The sequence below is a fragment of the Hyla sarda genome, unplaced genomic scaffold, assembly GCF_029499605.1.
Source record: "Hyla sarda isolate aHylSar1 unplaced genomic scaffold, aHylSar1.hap1 scaffold_2528, whole genome shotgun sequence".
In the NCBI taxonomy this organism is placed as follows: domain Eukaryota; kingdom Metazoa; phylum Chordata; class Amphibia; order Anura; family Hylidae; genus Hyla; species Hyla sarda.
Window position 1 is genome coordinate 1,152 of NW_026609216.1, and position 15,427 is coordinate 16,578.

At 46.3% G+C, this 15,427-nt stretch overlaps 7 non-coding genes across 7 annotated transcripts; all 7 read right to left on the reverse strand.

Annotated features, from left to right (window-relative positions):
* Positions 1-814: 814 nt before the first annotated feature.
* Positions 815-1,005, reverse strand: LOC130323698 (U2 spliceosomal RNA). Its single transcript, XR_008868923.1, has one exon. It is a non-coding gene; the product is annotated as a U2 spliceosomal RNA (small nuclear RNA).
* Positions 1,006-3,095: 2,090 nt separating this feature from the next.
* On the reverse strand, positions 3,096-3,286 carry LOC130323710 (U2 spliceosomal RNA). The gene has a single exon (XR_008868934.1). It is a non-coding gene; the product is annotated as a U2 spliceosomal RNA (small nuclear RNA).
* Positions 3,287-5,374: 2,088 nt separating this feature from the next.
* LOC130323712 (U2 spliceosomal RNA) lies at positions 5,375-5,565 on the reverse strand. The gene has a single exon (XR_008868936.1). It is a non-coding gene; the product is annotated as a U2 spliceosomal RNA (small nuclear RNA).
* Positions 5,566-7,652: 2,087 nt separating this feature from the next.
* Positions 7,653-7,843, reverse strand: LOC130323713 (U2 spliceosomal RNA). The gene has a single exon (XR_008868938.1). It is a non-coding gene; the product is annotated as a U2 spliceosomal RNA (small nuclear RNA).
* Positions 7,844-9,930: 2,087 nt separating this feature from the next.
* Positions 9,931-10,121, reverse strand: LOC130323714 (U2 spliceosomal RNA). Its single transcript, XR_008868939.1, has one exon. It is a non-coding gene; the product is annotated as a U2 spliceosomal RNA (small nuclear RNA).
* Positions 10,122-12,210: 2,089 nt separating this feature from the next.
* Positions 12,211-12,401, reverse strand: LOC130323699 (U2 spliceosomal RNA). The gene has a single exon (XR_008868924.1). It is a non-coding gene; the product is annotated as a U2 spliceosomal RNA (small nuclear RNA).
* A 2,082-nt stretch (positions 12,402-14,483) lies between these two features.
* LOC130323700 (U2 spliceosomal RNA) lies at positions 14,484-14,674 on the reverse strand. Its single transcript, XR_008868925.1, has one exon. It is a non-coding gene; the product is annotated as a U2 spliceosomal RNA (small nuclear RNA).
* Between the last annotated feature and the right edge of the window lie 753 nt (positions 14,675-15,427).

Consider the following 15,427-nt stretch of genomic DNA (forward strand, 5'->3'; position numbering starts at 1 on the left):
CTGTTCAGCGACAGACAAGTCGCATCGGCTGAAAGTAGGCCAGAATGTCAGTCCATGTTGGAGCAGGTTTAGATACAGTCTAAAGTATAGATCTCAAAGTCTGTGCACAGAATTTAGCAAGGGCCTCGCACCTTCTGATGCATCAGGTAGGTGCACAATAGCATAGCCTAACCCTCTGTACTTTGGTCTATATTGATGCGGGACATAGACAGCCAGCTGATGACCAATCCATTAGTGCAATGGATGGCTGGAAGCATTTGTCTTTGCCTTTGCAATACCACAGAAGCAATGCATGGTCAATGTACAGCAATGACACACCTGTGTGAACAGCCAGGAGACCCCCCCCCCCCCATGTTATGTTACATAGTTACATAGTTAGTACGGTCGAAAAAAGACATATGTCCATCACGTTCAACCAGGGAATTAAGGGGTAGGGGTGTGGCGCGATATTGGGGAAGGGATGAGATTTTATATTTCTTCATAAGCATTAATCTTATTTTGTCAATTAGGAACATTCAGCACCCACCCGCTATCAAGGCAGCTGCCTATCATGTCATGCCCTACCTGCACAGGTGTGCTGGCTACTCAAATGATCCAATTAAGGAGGCCATTTAGTCAGCAGCAGCAGAAGTCCTGTGCCTGGACGCTCCAACAGGGGCCAGACACAAGCAGAAGCAGAAGCAGCAGAAGCAGCAGCAGCACCACCTTTTGTTTTTTGGCTGCAGCAGCAGCAAGGCCCACAGGGCTGGCTAGCTGGCTAGCCAGCAAGCAGGTAGCAATGAAAGTAGGAATCTTTCTTTTTAACCCTGTAAGGGGGTGGTGCACTGTACCCGAAGATACTGCCATATCGGGTCAATGCATAGGGCGACGGAAGCAAGCTTCGAAATCGGCCCCCGTTCTCAAAAATCCATTTAATATATGGTCCCCAGATAGGGGACGTATCAGATATTAAACTGATAAGAACAGATACTACACTTGATCTTAGCCAAAAGGCCGAGAAGCGATAACCGTGAAAGGGGCGGGCCCAACAAGGTCCCCTTCATGGGCACTATCACTGCTTGCTGTCAGGGAGGCTGCCAGACAATTTTCCATGCACACTCTGGGCTGGGGGGCAGTCAACCACCAGTACACACAGCAGAACCTAAACCCATACCATTATTGCTAAGCAGCAAGACAGGGGCCCATTGCACTCCCACGGGGCCTTTTTAAATGCAATCCATAACCCGGATTTGCCAGGAACCCTTCTTACTCCTCCTACTTGCATGTGACACTGGGCTTAGGATCTGCATAGGAAACACACACACAAGCACACACCTACCTTTGTTGCCTGCAGATGCCTCCTTGGCTGTCCCCAAACGGTATCAAACCAACACCCACGGGAAGCTGTAAGCATAGAGGACATGCCTGCACCCCATTGGACTTACCTGTGTGGGTTAAATCCGGGTTATTTGACAACCTATGGCGGTGATGGTTCTGCTCAGGCAGAGCAGTGCTGATGCTCCTCATAAAGCTGTCGCTGCTGTGAAGGTTCTAGGTGACATCACAAATCCCTATGGTTACATACACAACAAAGCTGGGTTGTTGTTGTTTACACTCTGCAAGGCCTGTGGAAGTGAGTGACATCATAGCACTGTAGTTCTGAGGGTTCTAGATGGATGCAACAATCTCCTGTTGCTTCTATGAAGGCCATAATAGACGACATCACCAAACAGCTCCATAGTCACATACACAGCAAAGGAGAGATGTTGTTTACACCTAGTGATGTCAGTGGTATTGAGTGACATCACAGCACAGTGCTAAGGCTCCTGGGCCTGGACACAGCAGCGGCTGCAATATCTCAACGGAGAATACGTTTATATATATGTGTGTGTGTGCGCGTATATATATATATATATATATATATATATATATATATATATATATTTCTCCGCCGAAATCACTTTTAAACCCATTTCCACCTTTTTTTCCCTTCTCTTCCTCTTACTTTTTTTTCACGTTTTTTTACGTTTTTCTCCTTTTCGCCTCTTTTCTGGGCGTATTATTCTTCTTTTTCTTCTTTTTTTTTGTCTAATGCATACCCCATCAGTGCAGCAATGCTTATTCAATACCGCCAGCAGATGGAGACACTGGGGGATAATTTTCTAAGGATTTATACTGATTTTTCCTGTCTGAATTTGTCGCACAGAAAGTTGCAGGCCAAATATGTGTGACATTTCTGCGACTTTAGCTTCTAGAGCATTTTTACAACATTATACATAGGTGCTGAATACATAAAAAGCGACTGTTCAGCGACAGACAAGTCGCATCGGCTGAAAGTAGGCCAGAATGTCAGTCCATGTTGGAGCAGGTTTAGATACAGTCTAAAGTATAGATCTCAAAGTCTGTGCACAGAATTTAGCAAGGGCCTCGCACCTTCTGATGCATCAGGTAGGTGCACAATAGCATAGCCTAACCCTCTGTACTTTGGTCTATATTGATGCGGGACATAGACAGCCAGCTGATGACCAATCCATTAGTGCAATGGATGGCTGGAAGCATTTGTCTTTGCCTTTGCAATACCACAGAAGCAATGCATGGTCAATGTACAGCAATGACACACCTGTGTGAACAGCCAGGAGACCCCCCCCCCCCCATGTTATGTTACATAGTTACATAGTTAGTACGGTCGAAAAAAGACATATGTCCATCACGTTCAACCAGGGAATTAAGGGGTAGGGGTGTGGCGCGATATTGGGGAAGGGATGAGATTTTATATTTCTTCATAAGCATTAATCTTATTTTGTCAATTAGGAACATTCAGCACCCACCCGCTATCAAGGCAGCTGCCTATCATGTCATGCCCTACCTGCACAGGTGTGCTGGCTACTCAAATGATCCAATTAAGGAGGCCATTTAGTCAGCAGCAGCAGAAGTCCTGTGCCTGGACGCTCCAACAGGGGCCAGACACAAGCAGAAGCAGAAGCAGCAGAAGCAGCAGCAGCACCACCTTTTGTTTTTTGGCTGCAGCAGCAGCAAGGCCCACAGGGCTGGCTAGCTGGCTAGCCAGCAAGCAGGTAGCAATGAAAGTAGGAATCTTTCTTTTTAACCCTGTAAGGGGGTGGTGCACTGTACCCGAAGATACTGCCATATCGGGTCAATGCATAGGGCGACGGAAGCAAGCTTCGAAATCGGCCCCCGTTCTCAAAAATCCATTTAATATATGGTCCCCAGATAGGGGACGTATCAGATATTAAACTGATAAGAACAGATACTACACTTGATCTTAGCCAAAAGGCCGAGAAGCGATAACCGTGAAAGGGGCGGGCCCAACAAGGTCCCCTTCATGGGCACTATCACTGCTTGCTGTCAGGGAGGCTGCCAGACAATTTTCCATGCACACTCTGGGCTGGGGGCAGTCAACCACCAGTACACACAGCAGAACCTAAACCCATACCATTATTGCTAAGCAGCAAGACAGGGGCCCATTGCACTCCCACGGGGCCTTTTTAAATGCAATCCATAACCCGGATTTGCCAGGAACCCTTCTTACTCCTCCTACTTGCATGTGACACTGGGCTTAGGATCTGCATAGGAAACACACACACAAGCACACACCTACCTTTGTTGCCTGCAGATGCCTCCTTGGCTGTCCCCAAACGGTATCAAACCAACACCCACGGGAAGCTGTAAGCATAGAGGACATGCCTGCACCCCATTGGACTTACCTGTGTGGGTTAAATCCGGGTTATTTGACAACCTATGGCGGTGATGGTTCTGCTCAGGCAGAGCAGTGCTGATGCTCCTCATAAAGCTGTCGCTGCTGTGAAGGTTCTAGGTGACATCACAAATCCCTATGGTTACATACACAACAAAGCTGGGTTGTTGTTGTTTACACTCTGCAAGGCCTGTGGAAGTGAGTGACATCATAGCACTGTAGTTCTGAGGGTTCTAGATGGATGCAACAATCTCCTGTTGCTTCTATGAAGGCCATAATAGACGACATCACCAAACAGCTCCATAGTCACATACACAGCAAAGGAGAGATGTTGTTTACACCTAGTGATGTCAGTGGTATTGAGTGACATCACAGCACAGTGCTAAGGCTCCTGGGCCTGGACACAGCAGCGGCTGCAATATCTCAACGGAGAATACGTTTATATATATGTGTGTGTGTGCGCGTATATATATATATATATATATATATATATATATATATATATATATTTCTCCGCCGAAATCACTTTTAAACCCATTTCCACCTTTTTTTCCCTTCTCTTCCTCTTACTTTTTTTTCACGTTTTTTTACGTTTTTCTCCTTTTCGCCTCTTTTCTGGGCGTATTATTCTTCTTTTTCTTCTTTTTTTTTGTCTAATGCATACCCCATCAGTGCAGCAATGCTTATTCAATACCGCCAGCAGATGGAGACACTGGGGGATAATTTTCTAAGGATTTATACTGATTTTTCCTGTCTGAATTTGTCGCACAGAAAGTTGCAGGCCAAATATGTGTGACATTTCTGCGACTTTAGCTTCTAGAGCATTTTTACAACATTATACATAGGTGCTGAATACATAAAAAGCGACTGTTCAGCGACAGACAAGTCGCATCGGCTGAAAGTAGGCCAGAATGTCAGTCCATGTTGGAGCAGGTTTAGATACAGTCTAAAGTATAGATCTCAAAGTCTGTGCACAGAATTTAGCAAGGGCCTCGCACCTTCTGATGCATCAGGTAGGTGCACAATAGCATAGCCTAACCCTCTGTACTTTGGTCTATATTGATGCGGGACATAGACAGCCAGCTGATGACCAATCCATTAGTGCAATGGATGGCTGGAAGCATTTGTCTTTGCCTTTGCAATACCACAGAAGCAATGCATGGTCAATGTACAGCAATGACACACCTGTGTGAACAGCCAGGAGACCCCCCCCCCCCATGTTATGTTACATAGTTACATAGTTAGTACGGTCGAAAAAAGACATATGTCCATCACGTTCAACCAGGGAATTAAGGGGTAGGGGTGTGGCGCGATATTGGGGAAGGGATGAGATTTTATATTTCTTCATAAGCATTAATCTTATTTTGTCAATTAGGAACATTCAGCACCCACCCGCTATCAAGGCAGCTGCCTATCATGTCATGCCCTACCTGCACAGGTGTGCTGGCTACTCAAATGATCCAATTAAGGAGGCCATTTAGTCAGCAGCAGCAGAAGTCCTGTGCCTGGACGCTCCAACAGGGGCCAGACACAAGCAGAAGCAGAAGCAGCAGAAGCAGCAGCAGCACCACCTTTTGTTTTTTGGCTGCAGCAGCAGCAAGGCCCACAGGGCTGGCTAGCTGGCTAGCCAGCAAGCAGGTAGCAATGAAAGTAGGAATCTTTCTTTTTAACCCTGTAAGGGGGTGGTGCACTGTACCCGAAGATACTGCCATATCGGGTCAATGCATAGGGCGACGGAAGCAAGCTTCGAAATCGGCCCCCGTTCTCAAAAATCCATTTAATATATGGTCCCCAGATAGGGGACGTATCAGATATTAAACTGATAAGAACAGATACTACACTTGATCTTAGCCAAAAGGCCGAGAAGCGATAACCGTGAAAGGGGCGGGCCCAACAAGGTCCCCTTCATGGGCACTATCACTGCTTGCTGTCAGGGAGGCTGCCAGACAATTTTCCATGCACACTCTGGGCTGGGGGGCAGTCAACCACCAGTACACACAGCAGAACCTAAACCCATACCATTATTGCTAAGCAGCAAGACAGGGGCCCATTGCACTCCCACGGGGCCTTTTTAAATGCAATCCATAACCCGGATTTGCCAGGAACCCTTCTTACTCCTCCTACTTGCATGTGACACTGGGCTTAGGATCTGCATAGGAAACACACACACAAGCACACACCTACCTTTGTTGCCTGCAGATGCCTCCTTGGCTGTCCCCAAACGGTATCAAACCAACACCCACGGGAAGCTGTAAGCATAGAGGACATGCCTGCACCCCATTGGACTTACCTGTGTGGGTTAAATCCGGGTTATTTGACAACCTATGGCGGTGATGGTTCTGCTCAGGCAGAGCAGTGCTGATGCTCCTCATAAAGCTGTCGCTGCTGTGAAGGTTCTAGGTGACATCACAAATCCCTATGGTTACATACACAACAAAGCTGGGTTGTTGTTGTTTACACTCTGCAAGGCCTGTGGAAGTGAGTGACATCATAGCACTGTAGTTCTGAGGGTTCTAGATGGATGCAACAATCTCCTGTTGCTTCTATGAAGGCCATAATAGACGACATCACCAAACAGCTCCATAGTCACATACACAGCAAAGGAGAGATGTTGTTTACACCTAGTGATGTCAGTGGTATTGAGTGACATCACAGCACAGTGCTAAGGCTCCTGGGCCTGGACACAGCAGCGGCTGCAATATCTCAACGGAGAATACGTTTATATATATGTGTGTGTGTGCGCGTATATATATATATATATATATATATATATATATATATATATATTTCTCCGCCGAAATCACTTTTAAACCCATTTCCACCTTTTTTTCCCTTCTCTTCCTCTTACTTTTTTTTCACGTTTTTTTACGTTTTTCTCCTTTTCGCCTCTTTTCTGGGCGTATTATTCTTCTTTTTCTTCTTTTTTTTTGTCTAATGCATACCCCATCAGTGCAGCAATGCTTATTCAATACCGCCAGCAGATGGAGACACTGGGGGATAATTTTCTAAGGATTTATACTGATTTTTCCTGTCTGAATTTGTCGCACAGAAAGTTGCAGGCCAAATATGTGTGACATTTCTGCGACTTTAGCTTCTAGAGCATTTTTACAACATTATACATAGGTGCTGAATACATAAAAAGCGACTGTTCAGCGACAGACAAGTCGCATCGGCTGAAAGTAGGCCAGAATGTCAGTCCATGTTGGAGCAGGTTTAGATACAGTCTAAAGTATAGATCTCAAAGTCTGTGCACAGAATTTAGCAAGGGCCTCGCACCTTCTGATGCATCAGGTAGGTGCACAATAGCATAGCCTAACCCTCTGTACTTTGGTCTATATTGATGCGGGACATAGACAGCCAGCTGATGACCAATCCATTAGTGCAATGGATGGCTGGAAGCATTTGTCTTTGCCTTTGCAATACCACAGAAGCAATGCATGGTCAATGTACAGCAATGACACACCTGTGTGAACAGCCAGGAGACCCCCCCCCCCCATGTTATGTTACATAGTTACATAGTTAGTACGGTCGAAAAAAGACATATGTCCATCACGTTCAACCAGGGAATTAAGGGGTAGGGGTGTGGCGCGATATTGGGGAAGGGATGAGATTTTATATTTCTTCATAAGCATTAATCTTATTTTGTCAATTAGGAACATTCAGCACCCACCCGCTATCAAGGCAGCTGCCTATCATGTCATGCCCTACCTGCACAGGTGTGCTGGCTACTCAAATGATCCAATTAAGGAGGCCATTTAGTCAGCAGCAGCAGAAGTCCTGTGCCTGGACGCTCCAACAGGGGCCAGACACAAGCAGAAGCAGAAGCAGCAGAAGCAGCAGCAGCACCACCTTTTGTTTTTTGGCTGCAGCAGCAGCAAGGCCCACAGGGCTGGCTAGCTGGCTAGCCAGCAAGCAGGTAGCAATGAAAGTAGGAATCTTTCTTTTTAACCCTGTAAGGGGGTGGTGCACTGTACCCGAAGATACTGCCATATCGGGTCAATGCATAGGGCGACGGAAGCAAGCTTCGAAATCGGCCCCCGTTCTCAAAAATCCATTTAATATATGGTCCCCAGATAGGGGACGTATCAGATATTAAACTGATAAGAACAGATACTACACTTGATCTTAGCCAAAAGGCCGAGAAGCGATAACCGTGAAAGGGGCGGGCCCAACAAGGTCCCCTTCATGGGCACTATCACTGCTTGCTGTCAGGGAGGCTGCCAGACAATTTTCCATGCACACTCTGGGCTGGGGGGCAGTCAACCACCAGTACACACAGCAGAACCTAAACCCATACCATTATTGCTAAGCAGCAAGACAGGGGCCCATTGCACTCCCACGGGGCCTTTTTAAATGCAATCCATAACCCGGATTTGCCAGGAACCCTTCTTACTCCTCCTACTTGCATGTGACACTGGGCTTAGGATCTGCATAGGAAACACACACACAAGCACACACCTACCTTTGTTGCCTGCAGATGCCTCCTTGGCTGTCCCCAAACGGTATCAAACCAACACCCACGGGAAGCTGTAAGCATAGAGGACATGCCTGCACCCCATTGGACTTACCTGTGTGGGTTAAATCCGGGTTATTTGACAACCTATGGCGGTGATGGTTCTGCTCAGGCAGAGCAGTGCTGATGCTCCTCATAAAGCTGTCGCTGCTGTGAAGGTTCTAGGTGACATCACAAATCCCTATGGTTACATACACAACAAAGCTGGGTTGTTGTTGTTTACACTCTGCAAGGCCTGTGGAAGTGAGTGACATCATAGCACTGTAGTTCTGAGGGTTCTAGATGGATGCAACAATCTCCTGTTGCTTCTATGAAGGCCATAATAGACGACATCACCAAACAGCTCCATAGTCACATACACAGCAAAGGAGAGATGTTGTTTACACCTAGTGATGTCAGTGGTATTGAGTGACATCACAGCACAGTGCTAAGGCTCCTGGGCCTGGACACAGCAGCGGCTGCAATATCTCAACGGAGAATACGTTTATATATATGTGTGTGTGTGCGCGTATATATATATATATATATATATATATATATATATATATATATTTCTCCGCCGAAATCACTTTTAAACCCATTTCCACCTTTTTTTCCCTTCTCTTCCTCTTACTTTTTTTTCACGTTTTTTTACGTTTTTCTCCTTTTCGCCTCTTTTCTGGGCGTATTATTCTTCTTTTTCTTCTTTTTTTTTGTCTAATGCATACCCCATCAGTGCAGCAATGCTTATTCAATACCGCCAGCAGATGGAGACACTGGGGGATAATTTTCTAAGGATTTATACTGATTTTTCCTGTCTGAATTTGTCGCACAGAAAGTTGCAGGCCAAATATGTGTGACATTTCTGCGACTTTAGCTTCTAGAGCATTTTTACAACATTATACATAGGTGCTGAATACATAAAAAGCGACTGTTCAGCGACAGACAAGTCGCATCGGCTGAAAGTAGGCCAGAATGTCAGTCCATGTTGGAGCAGGTTTAGATACAGTCTAAAGTATAGATCTCAAAGTCTGTGCACAGAATTTAGCAAGGGCCTCGCACCTTCTGATGCATCAGGTAGGTGCACAATAGCATAGCCTAACCCTCTGTACTTTGGTCTATATTGATGCGGGACATAGACAGCCAGCTGATGACCAATCCATTAGTGCAATGGATGGCTGGAAGCATTTGTCTTTGCCTTTGCAATACCACAGAAGCAATGCATGGTCAATGTACAGCAATGACACACCTGTGTGAACAGCCAGGAGACCCCCCCCCCCCATGTTATGTTACATAGTTACATAGTTAGTACGGTCGAAAAAAGACATATGTCCATCACGTTCAACCAGGGAATTAAGGGGTAGGGGTGTGGCGCGATATTGGGGAAGGGATGAGATTTTATATTTCTTCATAAGCATTAATCTTATTTTGTCAATTAGGAACATTCAGCACCCACCCGCTATCAAGGCAGCTGCCTATCATGTCATGCCCTACCTGCACAGGTGTGCTGGCTACTCAAATGATCCAATTAAGGAGGCCATTTAGTCAGCAGCAGCAGAAGTCCTGTGCCTGGACGCTCCAACAGGGGCCAGACACAAGCAGAAGCAGAAGCAGCAGAAGCAGCAGCAGCACCACCTTTTGTTTTTTGGCTGCAGCAGCAGCAAGGCCCACAGGGCTGGCTAGCTGGCTAGCCAGCAAGCAGGTAGCAATGAAAGTAGGAATCTTTCTTTTTAACCCTGTAAGGGGGTGGTGCACTGTACCCGAAGATACTGCCATATCGGGTCAATGCATAGGGCGACGGAAGCAAGCTTCGAAATCGGCCCCCGTTCTCAAAAATCCATTTAATATATGGTCCCCAGATAGGGGACGTATCAGATATTAAACTGATAAGAACAGATACTACACTTGATCTTAGCCAAAAGGCCGAGAAGCGATAACCGTGAAAGGGGCGGGCCCAACAAGGTCCCCTTCATGGGCACTATCACTGCTTGCTGTCAGGGAGGCTGCCAGACAATTTTCCATGCACACTCTGGGCTGGGGGGCAGTCAACCACCAGTACACACAGCAGAACCTAAACCCATACCATTATTGCTAAGCAGCAAGACAGGGGCCCATTGCACTCCCACGGGGCCTTTTTAAATGCAATCCATAACCCGGATTTGCCAGGAACCCTTCTTACTCCTCCTACTTGCATGTGACACTGGGCTTAGGATCTGCATAGGAAACACACACACAAGCACACACCTACCTTTGTTGCCTGCAGATGCCTCCTTGGCTGTCCCCAAACGGTATCAAACCAACACCCACGGGAAGCTGTAAGCATAGAGGACATGCCTGCACCCCATTGGACTTACCTGTGTGGGTTAAATCCGGGTTATTTGACAACCTATGGCGGTGATGGTTCTGCTCAGGCAGAGCAGTGCTGATGCTCCTCATAAAGCTGTCGCTGCTGTGAAGGTTCTAGGTGACATCACAAATCCCTATGGTTACATACACAACAAAGCTGGGTTGTTGTTGTTTACACTCTGCAAGGCCTGTGGAAGTGAGTGACATCATAGCACTGTAGTTCTGAGGGTTCTAGATGGATGCAACAATCTCCTGTTGCTTCTATGAAGGCCATAATAGACGACATCACCAAACAGCTCCATAGTCACATACACAGCAAAGGAGAGATGTTGTTTACACCTAGTGATGTCAGTGGTATTGAGTGACATCACAGCACAGTGCTAAGGCTCCTGGGCCTGGACACAGCAGCGGCTGCAATATCTCAACGGAGAATACGTTTATATATATGTGTGTGTGTGCGCGTATATATATATATATATATATATATATATATATATATATATATATTTCTCCGCCGAAATCACTTTTAAACCCATTTCCACCTTTTTTTCCCTTCTCTTCCTCTTACTTTTTTTTCACGTTTTTTTACGTTTTTCTCCTTTTCGCCTCTTTTCTGGGCGTATTATTCTTCTTTTTCTTCTTTTTTTTTGTCTAATGCATACCCCATCAGTGCAGCAATGCTTATTCAATACCGCCAGCAGATGGAGACACTGGGGGATAATTTTCTAAGGATTTATACTGATTTTTCCTGTCTGAATTTGTCGCACAGAAAGTTGCAGGCCAAATATGTGTGACATTTCTGCGACTTTAGCTTCTAGAGCATTTTTACAACATTATACATAGGTGCTGAATACATAAAAAGCGACTGTTCAGCGACAGACAAGTCGCATCGGCTGAAAGTAGGCCAGAATGTCAGTCCATGTTGGAGCAGGTTTAGATACAGTCTAAAGTATAGATCTCAAAGTCTGTGCACAGAATTTAGCAAGGGCCTCGCACCTTCTGATGCATCAGGTAGGTGCACAATAGCATAGCCTAACCCTCTGTACTTTGGTCTATATTGATGCGGGACATAGACAGCCAGCTGATGACCAATCCATTAGTGCAATGGATGGCTGGAAGCATTTGTCTTTGCCTTTGCAATACCACAGAAGCAATGCATGGTCAATGTACAGCAATGACCCACCTGTGTGAACAGCCAGGAGACCCCCCCCCCCCATGTTATGTTACATAGTTACATAGTTAGTACGGTCGAAAAAAGACATATGTCCATCACGTTCAACCAGGGAATTAAGGGGTAGGGGTGTGGCGCGATATTGGGGAAGGGATGAGATTTTATATTTCTTCATAAGCATTAATCTTATTTTGTCAATTAGGAACATTCAGCACCCACCCGCTATCAAGGCAGCTGCCTATCATGTCATGCCCTACCTGCACAGGTGTGCTGGCTACTCAAATGATCCAATTAAGGAGGCCATTTAGTCAGCAGCAGCAGAAGTCCTGTGCCTGGACGCTCCAACAGGGGCCAGACACAAGCAGAAGCAGAAGCAGCAGAAGCAGCAGCAGCACCACCTTTTGTTTTTTGGCTGCAGCAGCAGCAAGGCCCACAGGGCTGGCTAGCTGGCTAGCCAGCAAGCAGGTAGCAATGAAAGTAGGAATCTTTCTTTTTAACCCTGTAAGGGGGTGGTGCACTGTACCCGAAGATACTGCCATATCGGGTCAATGCATAGGGCGACGGAAGCAAGCTTCGAAATCGGCCCCCGTTCTCAAAAATCCATTTAATATATGGTCCCCAGATAGGGGACGTATCAGATATTAAACTGATAAGAACAGATACTACACTTGATCTTAGCCAAAAGGCCGAGAAGCGATAACCGTGAAAGGGGCGGGCCCAACAAGGTCCCCTTCATGGGCACTATCACTGCTTGCTGTCAGGGAGGCTGCCAGACAATTTTCCATGCACACTCTGGGCTGGGGGGCAGTCAACCACCAGTACACACAGCAGAACCTAAACCCATACCATTATTGCTAAGCAGCAAGACAGGGGCCCATTGCACTCCCACGGGGCCTTTTTAAATGCAATCCATAACCCGGATTTGCCAGGAACCCTTCTTACTCCTCCTACTTGCATGTGACACTGGGCTTAGGATCTGCATAGGAAACACACACACAAGCACACACCTACCTTTGTTGCCTGCAGATGCCTCCTTGGCTGTCCCCAAACGGTATCAAACCAACACCCACGGGAAGCTGTAAGCATAGAGGACATGCCTGCACCCCATTGGACTTACCTGTGTGGGTTAAATCCGGGTTATTTGACAACCTATGGCGGTGATGGTTCTGCTCAGGCAGAGCAGTGCTGATGCTCCTCATAAAGCTGTCGCTGCTGTGAAGGTTCTAGGTGACATCACAAATCCCTATGGTTACATACACAACAAAGCTGGGTTGTTGTTGTTTACACTCTGCAAGGCCTGTGGAAGTGAGTGACATCATAGCACTGTAGTTCTGAGGGTTCTAGATGGATGCAACAATCTCCTGTTGCTTCTATGAAGGCCATAATAGACGACATCACCAAACAGCTCCATAGTCACATACACAGCAAAGGAGAGATGTTGTTTACACCTAGTGATGTCAGTGGTATTGAGTGACATCACAGCACAGTGCTAAGGCTCCTGGGCCTGGACACAGCAGCGGCTGCAATATCTCAACGGAGAATACGTTTATATATATGTGTGTGTGTGCGCGTATATATATATATATATATATATATATATATATATATATATATATATTTCTCCGCCGAAATCACTTTTAAACCCATTTCCACCTTTTTTTCCCTTCTCTTCCTCTTACTTTTTTTTCACGTTTTTTTACGTTTTTCTCCTTTTCGCCTCTTTTCTGGGCGTATTATTCTTCTTTTTCTTCTTTTTTTTTGTCTAATGCATACCCCATCAGTGCAGCAATGCTTATTCAATACCGCCAGCAGATGGAGACACTGGGGGATAATTTTCTAAGGATTTATACTGATTTTTCCTGTCTGAATTTGTCGCACAGAAAGTTGCAGGCCAAATATGTGTGACATTTCTGCGACTTTAGCTTCTAGAGCATTTTTACAACATTATACATAGGTGCTGAATACATAAAAAGCGACTGTTCAGCGACAGACAAGTCGCATCGGCTGAAAGTAGGCCAGAATGTCAGTCCATGTTGGAGCAGGTTTAGATACAGTCTAAAGTATAGATCTCAAAGTCTGTGCACAGAATTTAGCAAGGGCCTCGCACCTTCTGATGCATCAGGTAGGTGCACAATAGCATAGCCTAACCCTCTGTACTTTGGTCTATATTGATGCGGGACATAGACAGCCAGCTGATGACCAATCCATTAGTGCAATGGATGGCTGGAAGCATTTGTCTTTGCCTTTGCAATACCACAGAAGCAATGCATGGTCAATGTACAGCAATGACACACCTGTGTGAACAGCCAGGAGACCCCCCCCCCCCATGTTATGTTACATAGTTACATAGTTAGTACGGTCGAAAAAAGACATATGTCCATCACGTTCAACCAGGGAATTAAGGGGTAGGGGTGTGGCGCGATATTGGGGAAGGGATGAGATTTTATATTTCTTCATAAGCATTAATCTTATTTTGTCAATTAGGAACATTCAGCACCCACCCGCTATCAAGGCAGCTGCCTATCATGTCATGCCCTACCTGCACAGGTGTGCTGGCTACTCAAATGATCCAATTAAGGAGGCCATTTAGTCAGCAGCAGCAGAAGTCCTGTGCCTGGACGCTCCAACAGGGGCCAGACACAAGCAGAAGCAGAAGCAGCAGCAGCACCACCTTTTGTTTTTTGGCTGCAGCAGCAGCAAGGCCCACAGGGCTGGCTAGCTGGCTAGCCAGCAAGCAGGTAGCAATGAAAGTAGGAATCTTTCTTTTTAACCCTGTAAGGGGGTGGTGCACTGTACCCGAAGATACTGCCATATCGGGTCAATGCATAGGGCGACGGAAGCAAGCTTCGAAATCGGCCCCCGTTCTCAAAAATCCATTTAATATATGGTCCCCAGATAGGGGACGTATCAGATATTAAACTGATAAGAACAGATACTACACTTGATCTTAGCCAAAAGGCCGAGAAGCGATAACCGTGAAAGGGGCGGGCCCAACAAGGTCCCCTTCATGGGCACTATCACTGCTTGCTGTCAGGGAGGCTGCCAGACAATTTTCCATGCACACTCTGGGCTGGGGGGCAGTCAACCACCAGTACACACAGCAGAACCTAAACCCATACCATTATTGCTAAGCAGCAAGACAGGGGCCCATTGCACTCCCACGGGGCCTTTTTAAATGCAATCCATAACCCGGATTTGCCAGGAACCCTTCTTACTCCTCCTACTTGCATGTGACACTGGGCTTAGGATCTGCATAGGAAACACACACACAAGCACACACCTACCTTTGTTGCCTGCAGATGCCTCCTTGGCTGTCCCCAAACGGTATCAAACCAACACCCACGGGAAGCTGTAAGCATAGAGGACATGCCTGCACCCCATTGGACTTACCTGTGTGGGTTAAATCCGGGTTATTTGACAACCTATGGCGGTGATGGTTCTGCTCAGGCAGAGCAGTGCTGATGCTCCTCATAAAGCTGTCGCTGCTGTGAAGGTTCTAGGTGACATCACAAATCCCTATGGTTACATACACAACAAAGCTGGGTTGTTGTTGTTTACACTCTGCAAGGCCTGTGGAAGTGAGTGACATCATAGCACTGTAGTTCTGAGGGTTCTAGATGGATGCAACAATCTCCTGTTGCTTCTATGAAGGCCATAATAGACGACATCACCAAACAGCTCCATAGTCACATACACAGCAAAGGAGAGATGTTGTTTACACCTA